This window comes from Anser anser, assembly GCF_964211835.1.
Source record: "Anser anser genome assembly, chromosome: 4".
NCBI lineage: Eukaryota > Metazoa > Chordata > Aves > Anseriformes > Anatidae > Anser > Anser anser.
In genome coordinates, this window is record NC_139724.1 from 4,981,104 (window position 1) to 4,995,419 (window position 14,316).

Consider the following 14,316-nt stretch of genomic DNA (forward strand, 5'->3'; position numbering starts at 1 on the left):
AAAGGCATATTGACCTCTAACACTAATTTGGATGTATAATTTATTTTCATACACATGGAGATTCTAGACTCTACAGGGCAATGCAGATTACTGGGTGTATGGTAATAGTGCTGAAATGGTACCTTACTTACCATGCTTAGAAAATGCCTTCATGGGGCTTGCCAAATCGCTTTCCACATTTCCGTCGTTACATATGAGATTCAGACCTCCTCACCCACATACATTTTATGTTTCTAGAGGTTGGCATCAAGCCTCTCTCTTGCTCTGTGACCTCTCATACTAGTTTCCCTTGGCAAAAAGGGCTTCGGGGAAAGACGCAAGGCTGCTCTGCAGCTAGAAATAGTCTATTAAGTTGGGCCCTCCCTCAAAGCAGCTGGGTTGGAAGGTGCACTTTCCCTGGCTGCAGCCTCACCTCATTTACTTCCATCCCAAAACCAAACCCACAGAGAAAAAAGTTGAGCAGCTTCCCTTCTCACTGCTGGAGAATGAAGGAACTACAGCAGGATAAAAAACAAACATCACAAACACATTATTTAACTGCAGAGCCACAACAACAGCCCTATGTTCTTATTTCCTTCCCAAATTCTGCTTCTGGGATCATGTCATTAACAATCTGTCAATGTTCCAAATTAAGAGCAAATGAAAGGTATAACAACCACAACTGGTGGCCTAGTGTTGTTGGATGTTTTGCATAATTTACTAGCCCCCCTACCCCCTTTTCTTTTTCCCTGCTGAAAACAGTGGGTTAATCCACTCAGTCACATAGGGCCTGTAGAGTTGTGGTCCAGACGCAATTGGTTCTCAGGAGTCTTCCATAGGTTCTTGACCCTGTAAACTATTTTGGACCAATTTCTTCAGGAATCCATATGGTTTTGTACCAGAGATACTGTCCAACAATGGACCTCTACGGATGCCATGTTTTCCTGTGATCTAAACAGGGATGTTCTGGAGATACATTGTAATTTCTGGCACAGTACACTTGAACCACTTCTTGTTCCCACAACATACCGGGCAATTCTGTTTAATTCTGATGCTTAAGCTCGGTAGAATGCTTGTCAGCAGGTATAGTTGTCATTAACTCATTAATGGATAGTTTATAGCAGATTTGCCGATAGAAAATGAACTCCTTTTACTATTTCTGCCCAATTAGGAAGATTCTTCTTTATTCGGGTAGTGAGGAACTATGACTACAAGCACAGGCACCAAGAGACCTCATTCCAAAATCAACACAAGCAGTTAGGGTGAATGACACATTACTAGTGGAGCTTGAAGAACACAGATATGCTGACCGATACAAGGCATATCGGACTAAGTTTGTTTATCTCTTGCAGGGTGAAATTTTGCCTCCAGATACATCCATACAGCACTATTATTTTAGACACAAACTTGGCCCACTAGCCTCATGTTAACTGTTCAGGAGTCTGTAGTGTAAAAAAAACTCGTGAAGCGTTGAGAGTACCACATACCTAGAGCCACAGAAGGGTGTCCCCACAGCAGTACAAGGGACAGAGAAATCCATGCAAAGATTTCTCGTGGCAAGGCATGATAATGGGAGAAAACATCCCTGCGCTTCTTTTGTCTTTCCAGAGCAAGGAACATTCCACCTGTCAGCTGTCTGCCAAGTTCCAGGAGGCTGGAAGCAAGCTGGAAATCATACCACCACGACTGCAGTTGAAGGAAGATCTGACTTAAAACCTTGCTACAATGAAAATCCATCTACCAGTACTGGTCACCAGTACATTAACAGGTTCTAGTATCAGTACCAGCAGCAGAAATTTGAAGGCATACCAGAAATTTTAAAGAGTGCCTACTAACTTCCAGAACTCTAACAATGCAACAAGGAATAATAAAAGAATATCTGGTATACTTGCAAATATTTTTCTGTCTTCAGCTGATGAGTTAGGTGCAGAATCCTTTTGGCCACATGAATGCAGTGTTATGACACTAGATAGAGTCTTTTAAAAAGTGAACCTTAGAGACCCAAATTTCAGAAGGCAAATTATGAGAAAGATATATCTTTCAACTATGATTTTTTCAGGCAACTTATGACTGGAAACAATTGGAGTTGGTCGCACTGCAAGCTGTTGTAAGTCTGTACCGTTCTGCATTCTGTCCTCAGGCAGCCATATCAGTTAGGAGGCATGTTACAGCTTTTTATTTATTCTAACCTGCTTTGTTGTTTTCTGCAGCACAGAGATCATTAAGAAAGAAGTTTTTCAGATACAGAAAAACATAACCCAAATTTTTAATGACCTCTCTAGTTCAGCTTCCCACTGCATATGCAGCTAATTATTTTTCACTTGCACATTTCCTAGGCCTTTCTTCATTCTGATCAGCCATGGAAACTAAGAGCTACTAATAAAAAGTGACCAGTCCTCTAAAGATTCTGGCCCCTGGGGAGAGGATGTACTACGTGCTCAACCTGTGAGGCATTCTTCTGCTCCTAACCTTTGAAAGGTCTGAAGACAGAATGGAGGTGTCATCTCTAAAATCAGATTTCCCTGTTCAGATTTGGATTCCAAACCAAGGCAGGAAGAGCAGAAGTGAATACTCCTGGGATTTCTGAGCTGCACCTGGCTATGCCTCCTTCGGCATTCATTCCATACACACAAGTGAAGAGGACAGAATTTGAGACAGAGGAGGCTCTTTCAGAGCAGAGGGGAATTTTGCAAGCGTTTAGGGGAATAAAAGTAAGTCAGAAGCATTATAACTCTGTCAATAATGCATTTTACTTGAAAGGGCCTGGGTATATCTATCACTTAGCAAGTTACAGTCTCCCTTTTAAGGGAATCTCTGTATATAAAACCCTTACCTGATTTGATGGACCAGTGCTTTCAAACTAGTCAGCACCTGCTCTCAAACTTGATATACTCTCAAACTGTTTTAAGTGAAGCCAAAGGATCAAGACTTAATTAGCAGTGAAATACTTCTTATACTGATCAGTTTGCTCCAGATCTCCTGAGGGACATAGATTTGTCTCTATCTGGAATCTCCACCCTACCCTCAGCTGCTTGTTAGGAGGTTTGCATTTTGTCATTTGGCAGACACTTACCTGCCGCATGTGCTGCGATGGAAGAGTGCTTTTGGCAGCAGAGGCTGCATGGCTCTGGAAGAAGGTGAGGCAAGTTGTAGCAGCTTCATCTCTTAAGAGCGTTCCAGCTCTGCCAAACCAAACAAGACAAGGTGACATGCTTTTCTTGCTGCTCCTTAGTAGACAGACTCATTAGTTTTTTGCTGGTCCCATAAGTTGTGGGGGTTTTTAATTTTTCCTTCTTTTCCTGCAGGGATAACAGTCATTCAGGTGTAACGCTTCAATTAAAAGGCTTTCCTTCTCTGGCAGTCACAGCAGTGAGAGTCACACCTCTGCTTAGGAAAAAAGCTTTGCTTCCAGCAGAAGCACTAAAGATGAAGGTGTAGTCATTAAGGGTGGGATTTTCACAGGTGTTTGATGGTATCAGGTGCCCAATTCAGTCTCAGGCTTTTGTATCTCAGGCAATATAAAGGTACCAAGTATTGTCAGAAGGGAATGATGATACAAAAATTGAGGCAATAGGAGTCCGAACGCCTTTACTGAATGGTTCCTGTTAATAACAGAAAGAACAAAACAAACTCCATCACACTCTAGAACAGCTGGGCCCTGATGTCTTGCTTGCTTGCTGTGGCAAGGACACTTTTTTGGTCACTTAGATAACACAAAGTGAGCTAACCTTGTCATTCCCTCAACTTTAACAAGTCTCTAAACACATCTGTCTAAATATCCATGACCCGGAGGGGAAAAAGAATATATTTAAAATACACAATGGGTGCCAAATCTAACTCATCAGTCTCTGCTGGGATTCCTGAGAGTCTTGGGAGGTGGGACCTGAAGCAGTTTATTTTGGCATCGTTCTCAGCTAGGGAATCTTTTGATAACAGTGACTCTGGAATGGACCGATGCTTTGAGAATAAAGTGGGGTAAGCATTAATGGGAGAGCAGAGGGAAGTCTTATACTGCAAAAGCAGGGAAAAAGTGATAAAATTCATCTGACTTCCACTGCTTTTCATTCAAGGACAATAAGAAGGAAAGAAAAGGAGTAAAACACAGGTCAAAGTTCCAGTCAAAAAAAAATGAGACAAAAAAGTGAGAAAGTCCTTTTTATCATCGAGGTAATCCTTCTGACTACACAGGATTGCACTTATCGCAGTTTAGGTGCTTTGTCCAGCATCCCCTTCAGTCTCCAGACAGAAGGAAACTATACCAATCTATTGGTATTGGTTTTGAGATGTTTTTCTTTGAATAAAAATGTTTCCATCAGTAATTTCAGGCTACTAGCACTGCCTCTTGTAGCTCTGCCCCAGGATTCAGCCCAAGGAAAAAGAAACAAAGGAAATAAAGAAAAAAAGTGCTCCTGTAGTTGGAAAGCTCATTTACCTTTTGTCTTCTATACTCATTTTATGGTTCCAGTGTTTTTTAAAATACTGTTTGATCTGGCAAGCAGTCCTAAGGTCTTACTAAAGTTCCGTTTCCCTTTCTAAAGCACGAAACCAACAGAGTAATCAAGGTAACCGTCAGTTATCTATCACTTTTTTCAAGTTGTAGCTGCAACTAGGATGTCAAGAAAAGAACTGGGCAAAAGGGTTTTCAGCTAAATGTGGTTTCTTATCTTCCCACAGCTATTTTAAACATCAGGCCGATGTTTTTAGCTTTGTCTGGAGAAGGAAAACAAAAAAAATTGTTGCTAGATTTAAAAGTCTTCCAGAGTAACTGGAGAGATGTCACTCAGGCACTCAGCTGGGCTGTGGCGGATCTGGGACCCGTCTCCTCCTTTGCCTGAGCAGCGTATGAGCCAGTTCACGCTGGGGTATTAACCTATCTGCCAGGCTGTCAGCCTGGGGCCTAGGGTCAGGCTGTCTCAGTCTCTCCTGCTGAAGCTGCTCTATTTTACATAGAATAAATCATTCATTAGGGCTCAGACAGTGCACAAAACAACTTCATCACTAAATGGTTAGACGAGTCATGGGGGATGCAGGCAAGGATTGCGGTCCCTGCTTCAGGAGAAGCTTACGCTCAAATTAAGTAGTCAGTGTAACACAGATCTCATTTGTCCTAGGTGAGTGCACTAAGACACAAAATGATACCCCCTATGGCCTCCAAAATATTTCAAGTATTATCCCAATAGAAGCAAAACAAGAGGAATTAAGAACTTCTCTCTCCTCCACCTAAATAAAAGCCCTAATATCTGAGTGGTAATGATTTAAATGTCCTCAAGCTGAGGAAGGAATTTAACTGTGGCCTCCCACATACAAAATAAATGCCATAATCACTGGGTTCTTGCATGAAAGCATTTACATCTATTTTGTCATTTCCTCTCCTTGAAAGTGACATAAAACAAAACATACATTTGATGCTATTTCGTGCTGAATGAGAAAAATCCAGTGGAAAAAAAATACTACACCACTGAAATTAACTTTTAGTTAAACTCAGCTGAATGTCTTCTCTAATTTTTCCCATTTAGCTACCAACCAACATGTAATACCAGTGGTTCACACAGGCATAGCCCAAGTCTTTGTTAATCAATGAGGTGATTTAACTAAAACCTTTTGTAAACAATCTGTTTGAAAAGCCAACACTTTCCTGTGTCGGAATATCCAGCCCTTCTTTCTTAGGGACTTATGTTTGAACACGGGAATTGAAAAAAAAAAAAAAAAAAAGCAGTTATTGATTCAATCTTGTCTTGTTCAGTCTCAACTTGTAAGGAATTTCATTTAATTAAATTGGCTACAAATATATAAAAATATGTGCATATATGTGCGTGTGTGTGTTTGTATTTTGCTTTGAGAGAGAGAGATCAGCTAGGAAATCACCTGTTTCCCACTACTGGCACCAGGTTCTCAGAGTTATGCAGTCCTCATATGTATTGCCTGCAGGTGGTTCACCAGGGCACTGGGTTAAGCCTCTGTCCCATCAGCCAGACAGGCTGGTACACTGTGTCCAGGATTTCACCTGTAATGTTGGGAAAAAAAGGAATGTTCTTAAATTTTTCAAGAGCTATGGACTACCTCTTCATGTTTTGTCTCTTGTTTTTGACATCTTCATCATGCCCTCTCACTTCTGCTCCTGCTTTTCAGAGTCCCTACCTAGGATCTGTCTCGGTGATTCTCTGCTGTTGACCAATTTGGCAAGACACCGAAATCCTCATCCCCCACTTTTAGATTCACCCACCTGAATGGCATCTCCAAAAAAAATTAAAAAGCATTCCTTATTCATAACTGGACAAAAGGTTCTTGCCATAGATACTGACAATGTCCATCTCATTTAATTAGAAGTTTTATGCTTGGATAATGAAAGGTGCTGAAAACATGTTCACTTATTAGTCCTGACAGGAATAGGGTTGGTACAATCCCTACCAGGACATCCATAGGAAAAATTGCCTTTTTACGCTCTGTTTTATAGTCCTCCATCTCTCTAGAAGGGGAGAGAATATGGAGAGTCTTGAAGTATGTGTCCTTTCCTGAAAACAAAGGAAGGTTTCTGAAAGATGACTGGTATTATCCTCACTGTCCTTTTTAGCTAAAACTAAAAGGAGTTTCTTGGCATGTGAATAAAACAACTGGCCGTAGTTTACAAAGACTATAAAGACTGAAATTGAGCTTGCTGAAAATTGAGCTTTTCAGTCAAAATTCTTTTGTATTTTAAATGATGAAAAGAGGAGAAAAATGAAAGTGCTCTGTCCTTTCAGGAAAGTCGGAGCTCCAGGCAGGAGCTGACATCCCCAGAGGCAGGTTGGTGGGACACTGGGAAGGCAGACCAGCAGGACAGCCAGCACGCCTGCCATCCCATGTGTCAACGAACTCAATGGGTTCCTGGAAAATAATTTGATTTCACCCAGCCAGCCCTTCCCTACAGCAAAGCGTTGAGTTTGAACATTCGGGCTGAATTTTTGAACAACCCTTCCTTCCCAAGTACCCTTTTTCTGCATTCCTTTTGTACCACCATTTTGCATGGGCCATACACGACATAAAGTAACTGGGACTGGTAGATGCAGTTCTACGTGTTACTAGTACCTTTTAATAGCACGAAACAGTTCAGTTCCCTTTGAAGGATGTCAGATGGTTTGTCACAGTACATTTTGGTGGTAGATAGAAATCTTATGACACGTCTAGTCAGTGGAGTACATCTTTCCTGGAAGGAATTACTTTTTATTCACTCAGGCACCCAGTCAATACCTGGTTCACACTATGCCTAGCACAGAGGGTAGGTGTCTGCGTGTATGCATGCATGCAGATACAGACCCATTTGTGGGTAAACAGAGCGGCAACGCTGCCCTGAAGAGTCTATATTCTTTTAAAGCTTTTACAATCTTTCAACACATCTGTCACATAACTCTCCCTCTTAGCATCCTGCTGACCTCTGCAAACTCACGAGCGCTAACCCGCTTCTTTACACCTGCCTGCTGTAGCCATTCGTCCCTTTAGGGCTGCCGTATCAGGCACAGATGAAGTTTGCATGCTACGGACTAAGCTTCAGCAAATCCAAAGGCATTGGTGAGCTTGTGGTGTTACCAGAGAGACCTTTGAAACCTGCAGGCAGGTCTGCTGAGCCACTTTTTTTCCAACCACAGCTTGCCGTGGCCTGTGGTTATTCAGCATTTAGGCCTATTCAGCAGCAGGACTAAAACACAGAGGCAGTAAATCCCGCTGAAAGCTCCTCCATATATGACACACTTTATTATAAGAGAATAAGGGGTTCAGCTCTGTTGGACCAAATCAAGTTGGCCTGTGTTAAGTACCACATTTTAGATTCAAATCCCTGCTAAACCCTCTGCTTACGCTCGTGGTTAACATTATTTTTATATCTGTCTTCAGAAATGAAAGACAGAAGCAGCTCACACATAGCAGCAACAGCATCAGCAGCTTTTAAAGGCCGACTCCATAGATTAAAGGGTGATACACTGAGCACCACCACCCCAGTGTCTACTGATTAGGTTGGGAGAAAAGCTGAGTGACAAACATGTTTCCAATCTGCCTAGCCCATGCAGCGAAATGGAGCAATCTGGCCTGAAAAGGGATTTAGACTTTTGTTGTGCGCAAGGGGGGAAAAAGCTGATTTAAATCCATCAACAATGCTCTCCCTCTTGGTGATCTCAGAGATAAGGAACAGAGTCTGGACACAGTTCATATCCTACCTCTCACCAGGCCCCACACTTCCACTCAAAGACAAAAGCTGGCAGATGAGGGTAAAGGATGCTGTCTTGCTATTGAGCAGCCTGCTCACTTAAAAACATGTTGTACAATGCATGGAGCCTGCCTGGGGCATTTGATCTAGCAATTTTTAAAGTGAGAGTGAATCCCCAGCCCATAGGAAGAGAAATATAAGGCCTTTTAGTTCACCAAGAACATTGCTATTAATTACGTGGCGCTGTGGATGTATAGCACTGCATGCGTAAAAAGGATCTTTAGAGACAGACAGAAAGGTCTTGCTCCAACTTGTTTACAGTCTAAACCAGAAAGACATTACACCAGAGAATAACGACAGCCTACAGCTCTTGTGTGGGGTAGGCAGAGGTAGAAGTGGGGAGGACAAAGAAGAGACATGGCAAAAAACAAAGGCGAAGGAAATCATGTTTCTAAGAGAGAGAGCTATTAGATCCCCTTACAAGGAAAGCAAATCACATGGTTTCCTTTATTCTGGTTATTTAATATATGCCATTCTGTGCATTTCAGTGTGACTGCCATAAGGATTGAGCCATTACATTCTCTCTTTATCTCTTGTCACAAGGACTGAGAATGAGGTGATAACCCATTTTTCTGAAACCTCTCTCAGACCCTTGGAGGGAAAAAAAAAAAAAAAAAGATTTTGCCTTGTTTCATCTGAAAGAGATGAAAAGGTTAAAAAAAAATGCAGTTCTGGTTGCCTATAAGCATATCCGCTCTTTGCTTATTTTTAATTGACTTCGTTTTTTCAAATAAAAGCGAATGAAAGAAGGGATGCATGCGCGGAAAGTCGATCCGTGCAAAAGGCAAAGGCTTGTTTTCTTGTGGCAGAAATGCAGATGATGCCCTCTGACAGTTGTGAAGAACACCAACAAAATGGTTGCTGGAAAATAGCAGCAATCACCTCTGTTACTCCATGGATGCCCCTCGCCATAGGCATTAGTGCAGAGCTTTCTCGTTCACAATTATTAAAACAGACTTCAGCAAGCCCTTATTGCTGCCATGTTTGGAGAGCAGCATTCAGATGCAGATTGCCTTAAATCCCATCAACCCATTCAAGCGTTTGTACGCAAGTGTGTCTGCCTCTGCATGTACGTGTGCATGTGTTTGGGTGCATTTATCCACATCCACAGTGCTCACTGTGCGCACACCTTCTCTTCACCCCCTCATTCGGAGAGAAAGAGCTAATATTGTCAAAGACGAGAATGTGAAATTTTCCAAGCTACTTTGTCAGATGTTCGTGTGTGCGTCTTATAAATATTTCATACCAAATATTTAACATTATTCCTTCCCCAATCGGATCAGCTTTGAAATGCTCCTCAAAGTGAATTCTCCCCTAACAATGGCTTGACGCAAAAGCCTTTTTTCTCTCTTAAGAAGAGGAGGCTGCACATGGTCTGCTACCATAGCAGCATGAATAGTTCTTATTTAATGGAAAATAAAAGATACTTTACATTAATTCAGTGGGGGATGGAAAGCTGGGCACATGCGTACCTTGTGCTTCAAACATGGAGGAGCATCATACCTTGACCTCCCCTCCTCTGGTCCCATGATTATTACCCAGCTTGCATTAGAACTGTAATGGGAAGTGACAAGTTTATGTAAATGATCCACACAAGGATTTTACTCTTGTAAAACAGAGCAGTTACTCTGGGCTTTCTAATTATTTCATGCCTTGTGGTTCTGTGATGGGGCAGAGATGACTATTACTTGAAAAGTATATTGTGATTGACAAGCCACTGTCCCCCTGGAACTCATTAAGGCCTGCGCTTTGCAAGAGGGGGTAGAAAACCCTACCAGGCACACCACATGCACACAAGCACGCGCGCACACTCGCCCCAGTGCCGGTTGCTCTTTCAGATCATTTGTTGGGATTTTTGCGCTGGTAGAGAGAAGCGCAATCTGCATGTATCTCAAACAAGTACCACCTCCTGGCTACAAATTGACCAATTATCCTCCGCTCTCCCATTTTGAGTTTAAAATCTAAGGTTATCGGCAACAGACCTGGCAGGCGTACAACGGTCTTTGGATTTTAGCGTGCTGGATGGAAGAAGTCAGTTGTTTCACAACACAGCGCTCAGCAGAGTGGGGAGCGGAGAGGGGCTGGGGTAAGGGAAGAAGGCTGCTATAAAAGCTGTCACTAGTGCGTTTCTGCTGCCACGCAATTTGTGCAAGTGCTTTCCAGTACGTATGGAGAGCCATTCTGCTGCCTCGGCATGACCTGTTCGCCTTTCTTTCTTAATTGATTTTTCTGGCCTTCAAACTTGCAAACAAAATGACAATTTGTTTGGTGAAAGTAGAGCCCCTGTCTTTTGAAACGTACACCACGCTCCAACCATGGAGAGAGGAAAAATCCTATTCAGCAGCTGCATTAATGCTTCCCATTGTAGAAGTGGTTTTGAATTCTGCTGCTGGTTTGGGATGTAACACAGTTTAGCATAAAATCAATTCATTGTTAACTCCATAGTGGTTGGATCTTATGGGCATGCAGCATTTCTTACTTTTAGTTTACTTCTGATTGAAGTAAACCCTCTGTGAGGCTTAAGAAAGGCACACGGCCCACTTGAATTCTTCCATTAAAGAGCACTAGCACTTTGCTTACTTCAAGTTGTTTCAATCTTTACAGATAACAATAATAATAAAAATAAAATAATAGTAATAAAAAACTTGATGTCTTTTCAGTTTCAACCAGGAGTTGGATACTTAATTCACTACCTTTCTAGCAACCCACTTGACTATATCTGCAGGAGAAATTTATGATCTCACTAGTATGTTCCATAATAGCATTGCAGTGAGATAACAACCACCCATCATCTCTGTATAATACCTTTGTTATGTCTAATTTGTCAGTAGATTTCCCTCCAAAACAACTAGGTCATGGATAGTCAATTAAAAAATAATAATAATAAGATTCCTCATGATCCAACATATAAAGCTTAGGCCAAAAGCTGTACATCATTGATACAAATATCAGCATAAAGGTAGAAACATGGGAAAAGAGAAGAACAAAAATAGAAAGGAAAAAAAAAAAAAAAGGAACACATGGAAAAATCTCTGAGGTCAGTTATATTTTAGAGCAGTGAGAAGTGAATACACCAGGGACTAAGGTGGATTTTCAAACACGCTGAGCATTGGCTTAATTTGTCTCCTTTGAGGTGACTCCTCCATTATGAGTCTCATAAGTGCAGACGTAGATTAGTGCAAGGATAGTCAAGCTCTGCCTTTTGAGGTACATGTAGTTTGCAAGCAGCTCAAGAGCACTCTCAGGCTGACAATCAGTCATATGGCCAGGAACAAAGCTAAGTAGTCCTGTAACTTCCATGCCAACCCAAATCTGTGGCTGTAGAAGGAGGTGAGTTAGCAGGGAGCACAGAGGCCACTATTGCTAAGTTTCTCTGGTGTGCGGTTTTATGATCTCCATCCCTGCTTTTCCAATGAGAGACCACAATCATCTTTTGCTGGTGAACTGCATCCACTGCTTCCCCATCCTTGGCTCTCCAAGATACAACTCTCAAGGCTTCCAGCCTCTTGAGGAATTTGGCATATGGCTCACTGGGAGAGGGAAGTGGCTTACCGTCACTCCGGGTGCTCACCTGGTGCATATCTCTGTTGAGTCAGACTTCTTGGAAGTGACAGGAAGAACCTCGTTTGACATCTGATTTTGCAGGCCAGCTGCTAGAAAATACATAGTTTTATGTATAAGCTTAGCAAGTGCAAACCAAGAAACTCTTTATCTGCAAAGCAGAACTGTCCACTAGCCATTTACCACCAGCACAATACTTTTCTACTAAGCAAATTTTATCTTATCTCTGCTCAACCCATTCAAGGTAACACTCCAGCAATAGCTCATGCTCTCCTTGAGTGTCCTTCAGAGGCAGCAGTGGAGAGCTTCTGTGTTTGTTTGGGTTTTTTTTATTGGTACATTTCCGTAGCAGCTGAATCTATTGCTTATGCATCTTCAATAGCAGAAAATGCATGGGCTACAGGTAAGCCTTCTGCTGCTGTGATTCCCATCCACAATTGGATTACAGGGCAGCTTTTAAATACCTGTTCCAAGAACCAAACCGAAAACAGTGGAGCCCTGAAAAGGCAGAGGACCCTTGAAACTGAATCTTTTGGGGGTTTGGACCCTTCTGTATCCAGGGGTTAAGCAGACACTTTATCCGTCCTACTGAAAAAAAAAAATTGTCACTGCTGTAACCAATTCATCTCTGACCACAGAAATGCAGAAAGAGTGGACAGAGTTCCAGCTGAAAACATTTCAATAGACAAGAGCATTGTAGCCACTTCTACAGGTACTGTCAAAAACTTAATGAATAGAAAAGAGCCTAACTACAACCTGAAGAGAAAGCTCAACCAAATTCACAGAGCCACTTGGCACTGAAAGGGACTGGCCAAAATCTATCATATGTTCAATTATGGTCATACTCAACGTGCCTTTATTTTAACAGCCCATTTGCTCTCAAAACTATCATTTTGAGGAGTACAAGATACATATTTAAAGACTGAGCTCTAGCAAGTCTTAATCATGAACACACAGCATCAGCAACAGGCACTAACTCCGTAGGAAGTGCAGCAGAGAAGAAACTAACAGTTTATTCAGAAAACATCTTGAAGTGTTTGGTTGTAAAGAGGCTGAGCCATTTGCTGCAGTGCTGGTGGTAATCAGGCCTATTACGTTACGCAGAAGAGCTGCTGTCAGTGAAAGTCATGGCATAAGTGCCTACAGCCTATACTTCACTGAGTCTATAAGATTATCTATGGAAAAAGTTAAGATGGCACAGTTCATATACGTACGTTAGTTCAAATATTTATGGAAACTGCGCTTGTAAATCATCCCAGTGAAAATTCAAGCTAACATACTGCTGGCATGTTTATCTAGTCACAGTGGAAGTGCCTGACCTTTGCATTGCTTTATGTGGGTAATACAAACTGCTGTTAGTGACATTTAGGTTAAGTTTGCTGACTTTGGAAGTCGTATCGTGGAAGTCACATATTATTTCCCCTATCTCAAATCTCAAACTGGTCAAGCCCAAAACTCTGCTTTGCACTGGGAAAAAGGTATACACATACTAAATCTATATGTGTATGCATATGTATATATGCAAGTACATATTTATAATATTTAGTTGTATATACTATAAAACTATCTATGCATAACTATAAAATGTGCAGGTGTTTATGGTCATGAGTCCTGGCTACTTTAAGTAGCCAGGAGATACAACCAGAAGAAGAGTTTTAAACTTGAACTATCCGTTTGGTTTAATTACATTATAATATCAGAAGCTACAGCTAAATACATTGATAATCTAAATCCTACCTACATGTAGCAAGACAAATTCTGTCAACTTCATTAGCTGAAGCTTAGAAGTGTTCCATGTTAAACACAACCACATCCTGAAGGTCTCAGTAAAGAACATTTGTTAGACACCAGTCCTAAGCATTTGGGAGTAAAACAGAGACCATCCTGTTTCATCACAGAAGAAAAATCATGCAAGGTTTCAAATCCAGCTGCAATTAAATCATTTGGATCTAAAATCTGTGGCTGGCCCTTCTGTCTACATCTCTGCTCTTTACCTTGCCCCCATCCTGCTGTGAAACGTGCAATAATTGCACAGCAGATTAGTTTTTTTTTTTTTTGACTTCTTTTTTTTTTTTTTAAGATCATGACATGGTCATTATTAATGTGGCCTGGTATTAGTCTGTTTTTCTTTTCATCTTTATCAGACATCTATCTCTCTCTCAGAGGTCTTGTTTACATAAAACAGTGCACTTGGATGCATGGTGCTTAATGAGTTTCTGTATAACCAGAACAGAGTGAGCAAAGTATGCCACTCTTTCTAATTATGAATCATTTGACTGCATTAAGAGAAAGAAAACTTGAGGAAATGATGCCAGAAAGCTTCTTACCATGTTGTTTTTTTTTTATTTATTGTTAAAAAGAACAGCCATAAATTATGAGTTAGGACAATGTTGCTTTGGCTCCAAGCAGAAGCAGTAGGAAGAGAAAAACCCCCAACTGTGCTCCTATTTCATGCTACAGGATCAGTGAGTGGTTCCTTCCTACATCCAGAAGGCTCTGCCAAGGATGGTATAATAAAATCAGTCAAACTCTGGTCTGGG

At 41.4% G+C, this 14,316-nt stretch overlaps 1 long non-coding RNA gene across 2 annotated transcripts in view; it reads right to left on the bottom strand.

Moving 5' to 3' along the window:
• Window positions 1–14,316, bottom strand: part of LOC310898513 — a 57,340-nt gene that overhangs the window by 11,197 nt on the left and 31,827 nt on the right. For both annotated transcript variants that reach the window (XR_014583352.1, XR_014583353.1), the window contains 3 exons: window positions 11,787–11,868; window positions 5,845–5,983; window positions 3,053–3,581 (listed from right to left, as the gene is read on the bottom strand). This is a non-coding gene — a long non-coding RNA (uncharacterized lncRNA). The remainder of the gene's footprint in view (window positions 1–3,052; window positions 3,582–5,844; window positions 5,984–11,786; window positions 11,869–14,316) is intronic.